Source organism: Peromyscus leucopus, chromosome 3, assembly GCF_004664715.2.
Source record: "Peromyscus leucopus breed LL Stock chromosome 3, UCI_PerLeu_2.1, whole genome shotgun sequence".
Classification (NCBI taxonomy): domain Eukaryota; kingdom Metazoa; phylum Chordata; class Mammalia; order Rodentia; family Cricetidae; genus Peromyscus; species Peromyscus leucopus.
The window spans coordinates 40,783,167-40,791,346 of NC_051065.1; the positions used below are offsets into that span (position 1 = coordinate 40,783,167).

The following is an 8,180-nucleotide window of genomic DNA, read 5'->3' on the forward strand; positions in this document are numbered from 1 at the left end:
GGGGCTTCTCCTGTTCCCCCCACCTTTGATCTTTACTTTAAATCTTGCCCACTCTTTTTTGTCAGGATAGCTCCACAGACCCCCAACCGTTGATCTTTTGCTGTTATCTTAATACAGGGGACTTAAGAACATCTGAACTTGCTCTTTACACTGGTACTAACGCCACTCACTACAGGACAAATGTTTATTTGGTTAGGAAATCCACTGTGTAGCTCTGGGTGTCCTGGAACTCACTATTTAGACCAGGCATTGACATTGAGCTGACAGAGATCCATCTGCCTTTGTTTTCTGAGTGCTGGGATTAAAGGCATGAGCCACCATATACTGCCCATATGGTTTAATATGTAAAAGATGTTTGGGCTACAACAGGGATTTCAATTTGTAGATTTTACCATGGTTGTGCTACTAAACCATGTTCAGGTTTATTAGTTTTATATGCATTTGAGTCTTTGAAATGGTTAGTTCACATGCCTGGGAAAAATTCATGAAATGAAGTACATATTTAATACTAGAGTAAAGTAACTTAGATCACTAGAATGTCAGGGTTCTGATCTAAATATGTGTTAAAAGAAAAAGAACTCCAAGAAAGCATACATAGAAGAAAAAGAAAAGAAGAAAGGGAAAAAGAGAAAATAGAGGTAAAGTCACTATACTTTTACAGAGTTCAAGGGGAAACATCTCCTCTGTTTTCACTGGGATCCAGGTCTTTATGCATCCTGTGAAGCCCTGGAAAGGTTGGAGACATGTCAGGTCAGGAGCAGGTTAGGAAACTGTACATGAACTGGAGGAGCAGCCAGAAGGCAATGGTCAGGTGCCAATGGGGTGCAATCGCAGGCAGCCAACAAGCTCTAGCTGACTGGGTCAGACAGGGAGGAAATCAGATCTTGGCCTTTCACTGAAACCTTAACCCAGCAGAATCCAGGCTCTGCTTACTATGGCCCCGCTGATCTGCTAACCATATTGATGTTTTCTGTGCAAGAGCTTTTCCTGAAATCACGTTGATGGGATGGCCACTGCCTAACAGAAGGCTGCTTAAGGCTTTTCTGTCTTTTGAGTTAATTCCTCCATCTGTCCTAGGCTGAAACTCTAATCGAAATGTTTCATAATAGCTTCAGGATGATTCAGGTCTTCGTGAAATCAGAACCAGTGCAAAGAGCTGAGACCAAGCAAAGACGTGCTGGAGAAGAATGTGATGATTTGAACCACAAACTTAGATTTGTTTTGGTTTTGGTTTTTTGAGACAGGATTTCTCTGCGTAACAGCTCTGGTTGTCCTGGAACTGGCTTTGTAGACCAGGCTATCCTTGAACTCACAGATATCTGCTTGCCTCTGCCTCCTGAGTTCTGGAATTAAAAGTGTGTGCCACTACCACCTGGCTTAGATTTATTTTTTTAAGCATAAGGTTGCATACAATGCTGCTATACTGGTCTTTCATAATCAAAGCAGACACAGTATTCTTTCAGTTTTTTTAAAATTACATTTACTTATTAAGAGTTGGGGACATAGCTTAGTGTTAGAGTACTTGCCTAGTATGTGAGAGGCTCTCAGTTCTACCCCAACACCACAAACCAAAACAAAGCTGTTACTTAAGTGTGTGTGGAAGGGCTAAGGGGGTGTCTCAGCAGGCCAGATACAGTGTTCCGTTAGCAAATGTAACTTCCTTTACCAGCAAGATCTAATCTGTCAGAAAGCATGGAGTTTGAACTTGACTTCAGAATTTTGCATTTTCAAAACAGGTTATATTTCTGAAACTCGTTATATTTCTGAAACTCATCATATATTAACATTATCTGTCTTTCTACTTCCTTTGATGACCCACAACACCCTAGCATAAGATTACAAATTCTTGGGAGGCGCTAAAGCCATGTAGTTACCTTACCTATGTACACTATTTTGCAATAAATGCTTGCTATTGATAATGCTTTAGAACAGGAATTGGGGGCCAGTGGAATGGCTCAGCTGGCAAAGGTGCTGGCCACAAAATCTGACGCCTGAGTTCAGTCCCTAGGGCCCACATGGTGGATGGAGAAAACAGATCCTTCATTACTGACGTATGCACTGTGGCATGGGCACCCCCTTTCCTTCTCAAATATAAGTAAATCAATAGTAGTGAATAGTCGCTGGAGAGATGGTTCACTGTTAAAGAGTGCTTATGCTCTTCTCAGGGACCTGAGTTCAGTTCCCAGAACCTACACTGACCAGTCACAACTGCTGTCACTCTCTTCTTTCACACAAATAAAATCTTTTTTGGGGTGCAGGGTACAGAGAACTTTAGAAGAGGGCATTAGACCCCCTGGATTATTGAAGATTGTGAGCCTGGGTCCTCTGGGAAGGCAGCAAGTACTTTAAACCATGGGATCGTCTCTCTGTCCCAGGCAGTGGACTTTATTAATGGTATGTGGGTGAGCAGGGCTTCCTAAGTCCCTTTCTTTCTTATGGAAGTCTGCCCTGGAAGCTGTGGGGGAGATACTCAATGTGTTAGGGCAGAGCAGGGGCAGGGAGTCCCCACCTGCTGAGAGCCTCTGTTCCTCTCCTGTTCTTGCTGGGGTGGGTGGCCCAGGGTTTCTTACTTCTTAGAGACCTTAGAGTCTGTGGACTCTCTGTTGCTGTAGCCAATTTTGTTGTCAAATTTTGTAGCCAAATTTGTTGTCATACCAGGAAATTAGCATTGAGGGCAATACCAGTCCCTGCATCAAAGGTATCACTTAGAGGTTAAATGCTGTATTTTTATTTTATGTGCTTTGGTGTTTTGCCTGCATGTGTGTCTGTGTGAGGGTGTCGGGTTTTCAAATGACAGCTGTGAGCTGCCATGTGGGTGCTGGGAGTCGAACCTGGGCCCTCTGGAAGAGCAGTCAGTGCTCTTAACCACTGAGCCATCTCTCCAGCCCCCCACTTAGAGGTTAAAAGTCACAGGAGACAACCTGGTCCCCAGCATAGCAGTCCAGGGTGCCTTTTAGGGGGCCCTCTGATGCATGCTCCATCACCTTCTTGATGTAATTGTATTTGGCAGCTTTCTCTAGGTGGTGAGTCAGATCCAGGATAGATACAGTGGAGGTAGGAGTATGGAAGGCCATGATGGTGAGCTTCACATTCAGCTCTGGGGTGACCTTACAGCCAGCAGACATAGGGATGATGTTCTGGACAGCCCCATAGCCACCACACTAGTTTCCCAGAGGGGCCTTTCTGGATGGTGTTGTGTTGTTTAGTAGCTTCCTCTAAGATTAAAACCTTCCATGTTGGAGGGGAAGCTCATTAAAACTTAGGATGTTAGAAATAAAACAGGACATTCTAAGCAGAGGTGAACCGGTCTATCCTCCAAAGAAGTTAAGCTCAGGAGCCGAAGTCTCTGAAACTGACCAGATGCACTAGTTCCCCATCCCGGCAAGGACTGTTGATAGACTCTCTCAGATAAGCTGCGCTGCCAGGAAGAAGCAGAGACCAACTGAGTTACCTGAAAAGTACACTCTCCAACCTGTTGAGCTGCCTGCAGGCTGTGCACTGTACTCCAGGTTTGCAGCTTTCACAATCTGTCCCTCGTGCAAGCTGTCTGAGCCACTTCTGCTCCTGTAGGTGACCCCTCACCCATATTTCTGTAAATAACCCCAATAAGACTCATTGGCTTGCAAAGTCAGAGTTTGCCAGTATTTGTACTTTGGTCTGTTGTCTGTTGTTTCCTATCTGAGGTGAGCAGACATTTGGTCATGTCTCCCCCAAAACAGTGCCACACAATACAGTGACAGCTTGGGCTGTGGTCATGACTCATTTGATGATACTTGAAGTTGTCATAGATGATCTTGGCCAGGGAAGCCAAGCAGTTGCTGGTACAGGAGGCATTGCTGATACTCTGGAGTGAGTTGTCATACTTCTCATGGATCACACCCATCACAAACATGGGAGCATCAGTAGAAGGGATAGAGATGACCCTTTCGGTTCTACCCTTCAACTAGGTCTTGGCCTTCTCCACAATAGTGAAGATACCAGTAGTCTCCATGTATAATTGACACCCACATCATTCCATCTGATGTTGGTCGGATTTTTGTAAGCACTGGTGCTCGGATGGAAAGGTATCCTGGCAGTCCAGGGCCAAGGAATGCCCCAAAGTCACTGGAAGCGCAGCCGGTTACAGCCGTTTCTCCAGGGAGAGGTTTCCCCAGCAAAATTGTTACAGCTCTGCTCCCCACCAGTCTGGCTCTGGTGAAAGTTGTTACAGCTTGGCTCTGCTCTGGCAAAAATGTTACACCTACACAACAAACCTCACTCAAGAGGTTATTTATTAAAAAAGAATCCAGGAGGGTGGCTGCCTCTAGGGTGAGAAGCAGCAACAAACTGAGCTCTGGGGAGAGAGAGGGTGGGTAGGTAGAGCTTTCCAGGGTGGTTTGGGATTAGTGGGTTTTTGTGGCCTGATTCTGGTGGGATTTCGTGCTCAGGAACTTCAGGGATTGGTGGGATTCTGCAGCCTGTCTGTGGGGCAAGCTCAGGGATTGGTGGGATTGCAAGCCCTAGTCCTGGGGTGAAGTCAGAGTCAGGGTGTTTTTCCTTGGCCCAGGTCTCTGTTCTAGCTAGGGGCAGGGTGTTTTCCCTTGGTCCTTTTCATTCTACAATTTTAACCCTGGAAGGTGGAGATGGCCTTCCTGTTGAGGATAAGTTTCTCCTTCTTAGCCTTGACTGTCTCAGGTAGAAGGGGTGCTGGTTCTCTCCTGCCATGAAAAAATTTATACTGAGCATATTTAGAGGATTCTTACAATATCTTGGCAATGCTTTTAAAAGATCATCACTCACTTCTGTTGTGTTTGCCTTTAAAGAGGGAGCCTCGTAGTCTCTCTCTCTGGAAGCCAGAGGTAAGTACCAGTGTTTCCTTCTTTGGTTGCTCTTAATACTCATTTGTTTATTTACTTATTTGCTTTAGGCAGGGTCTCACTGAACCTGAAGTTTATCCATTTGGCTTGGCTGGGTGATCAATATTACCTTCTGGGATGTCTTTCTCCAACTACTCCTCTCCATCCCAGTGCTGGGGCTTACAGGTATCTGTGCCACGGTGCCCAGCTTTCTATGCCGGTTCTGGGGAATCCAAACTCAGGTCCTTATGCTTGCACTGCAGGGATTTTACCCGTGGAGCACGTCCCCAGCATGGAGTCTGTTGGTCAGTGCTCTTACCCTTCACTGTATGTTTTAACAGTAGTGAAATGATTTGGGGCAGATAATGGGAATGGAAATAGTCAAGTCCTGGAGGAGGGATGGAATTCTGAATTAAAAGAAAGACTACATAAAAAATGTGCTCACGTGTTTTAGGTTCTTGTGCTGTGAGTTGATACTAGGACCAAAGTAGCTCTTATACAAGAAAGCATTAAATTGGGGCCTTGCTTCCAGTTTTAGAGGGTTAGTCCATGATAATCATGGTGAGAAGCACGTGAGTATGGTGCTGGAGCAGTAGCTGAGAGTTTTACATCCTGAACCTCAGGCAGCATGGAGAGACTGGGCCTGGTGTGGGTGTTTGAGACTTTAAAGCCCACCCCCAGTGGCACACCTCTTCCAACAAGGCCACACCTACTCCAACAAATAGTTCCACTAACTGGGGACCAAGCATTCAAGCATGTGAGCCTATGGGGGCATTCTCATTCACACCACAATGTGGATGAATGTGTGGGTGTACGCACACACCAATGCCATGCATATAATCAGAGGACAACTTGCAGAAGTTGGTTCTTTCCTATTGTGTGGTTTCTAAAGATCAAACTGGTGTAGTAAGCCTTGGGGGCAGGTGCCTTTACCCACCAAGCCATCTTGCTGGTCCTGCATTTTATTTATTTAGAATTTTACTACTGAACTATATCCCCATATAGTCTTCCTGCCTCGGCCTCCTGAGTACTAGACCCAGTTTCTTTTTATTTTTATACCTCACAAGGCACAAGCACTGACCAAGTGGACTGTGTACAAGTGCTCAGCATAGACAGTGGTCGTAAGTAACTTACATAGCTGCACTGATGTCCCCTTAACTGTAGATGTCCCTATGGTGCCAACATTTGTCCTTAGCTCTATCATCTGAGCTTTTTTGGCTCCAACTTCTGTTAGGTGCTTTGGTAAAGAAAAATCTACTGTCAAAAGTGGAAGGTCTGTTATTATGTAGGAGATAAAATTGCTGAAAGCAAATTCAAAAGTAAGCTTTAAAGAGAGTTTTAGCACTTAACCATGTTAGCCTTTTAAAAGTGTGCTGTTCCCGGGTGGTGGTGGTGGTGGTGGTGGTGGTGGTGGTGGTACACTCCTTTAATCCCAGCACTAAAGAGGCAGAGAAAGGTGGATCTCTATGAGTTCAAGGCCAGCCTGATCTACAGAGTTTCAAGATAGCCAGGGTGTTTACACAGAGAAAAACCTGTCTCAAAAAAACCAATAATAATAATAATAATAATAAAGTGCTGTTGATTGATTCTGGTCTGTTTGTTCATGAATAAGCATTGTCATTTTGTCATACTTCCTGGTAACTGGTATCCTTAGTGCTAGCTTCCATGAAGTGACTGTCATTTTAATGAAATGTCAGGTCAGGTGATAAATGTTTGATTTAGTTGGAGAACCTCAAGCCTAGAGAGAAAAAGAAGTTATTGTTAGATTACCATAGTAGGCAGAGAAGTTTCACATTGTGAAGGAAAGCAAATTAGATTTAGAAAGAACAACCAGATAGCCCAGTTTGACAGGCAGTGGGGTGTGTGCTGTTTGCTTCACAGTACAGTTCATGAATTCACCAGAGTCCCTAGGATCAGCAAGTGGCCCACACAATGTTGTACATGCTCTATTATGTCCCTGTGCTTCTTGGAATTTCCATGGGGTTTTTTCCCCTCATATCAGATTTGCAAATTAGAAGTTCTCTCAAAATGAAGCCAAGTAACAAGGACATGGGAAAGTGGGTTTTGTTCTGGGGTCTGTGAGAGTGACAGACTACTTCTACCAGGAGAAAGAGGGTTCTTGTTGATTTTTTTCTTAATGATACCTTCTTATATTCTATGTTTTAGAATAAATATATCTTTTGTAATCTAAAGGGTATTATTTTAAACCAGGCACAGTGGTACACTAGGGAGACAGAGGAAGGAGGATCAGGACTTCAGTAACATTCTCAGTTACATAGTGAGTTTGAGGTCAACCTTGGCTACAAGACCCAAGGTCTTATTTAGGGTTCTACTGCTGTGCTGAAAAATGGTGACCAACAGTAACTTGGGGAGGAAAGGGTTTATTTCACTCACTTCCATATAACAGTTCATCATCAAAAACAGGGCATGAACTCAAGCAGGGTAAGAACCTGGAGGCAGGAGCTGATGCAGAGACCATCGAAGAGTGCTGCTTACTGGCTTGACCCTCCTAGCTTGCTCAGTCTGCTTTTTTACAGTACCCAAGATCATCAGCCCACAATGGGCTGGGCCTTCCCACATCGATCACTAATTATGAAAATGCCCGCCAGATTTGCCTACAGATAATACAGTATATTACAAATATTACAGAGCATTTTCTCAATTGAAGTTCCTTCCTCACAGACGACTCTGGTTGTGTCAAACTGGCATAAAATCTAGCCAGAGCAAGAACTCATCTTAAAGAAACTAACAACAAAAGACTGACAAACTGGTGGGATAACTCAGGAGCTAAAAGTGCTTACCTGCAAACCTGATGACCAAAGATCAATCCCTGGGACCCAAGGTAGGACAGAACCACCTTCACACCTGTGGCATGTGCACACACACACACACATACACACACACACACACACACACACACACCACACAAGCGTGGGGGGGGGCGATGGGGGATGCTATTTAAAATATTCATCTATAACAATTAATGAATTATATAGTTTTAATTTTCAAAATTATGGGAATACATGAATATAGCTTTTTGGTTGTTGTTGTTTTTGTTTTTAATTTCAAGACAAGATTTCTCTGTGTAGCCCTGGCTGCCCTGGAACTCACTCTGCAGACCAGGCAGGCTGGCCTGCACTAACAGAGATCCACCTGCCTCTGCTGAGTGCTGGGATTAAAGGCGTACACCACCATGGCCCAGCAAACATAGCTTTCTTGTAAAGAAGTTAGGGTAAGCCAGAAAGCGCAAAGCTGATCCTTCCTCCCTGTCCCTTCCCCTTCTCTCCAGAGGGGACACTGTTTTGCATGCATACATTCGCTTCTCTTATGTGTAAGTGGGACTCC

At 44.5% G+C, this 8,180-nt stretch overlaps 1 pseudogene; it reads right to left on the reverse strand.

Moving 5' to 3' along the window:
• Window positions 1-2,827: 2,827 nt before the first annotated feature.
• LOC119087688 lies at window positions 2,828-4,098 on the reverse strand (annotated as a pseudogene).
• Window positions 4,099-8,180: the final 4,082 nt, after the last annotated feature.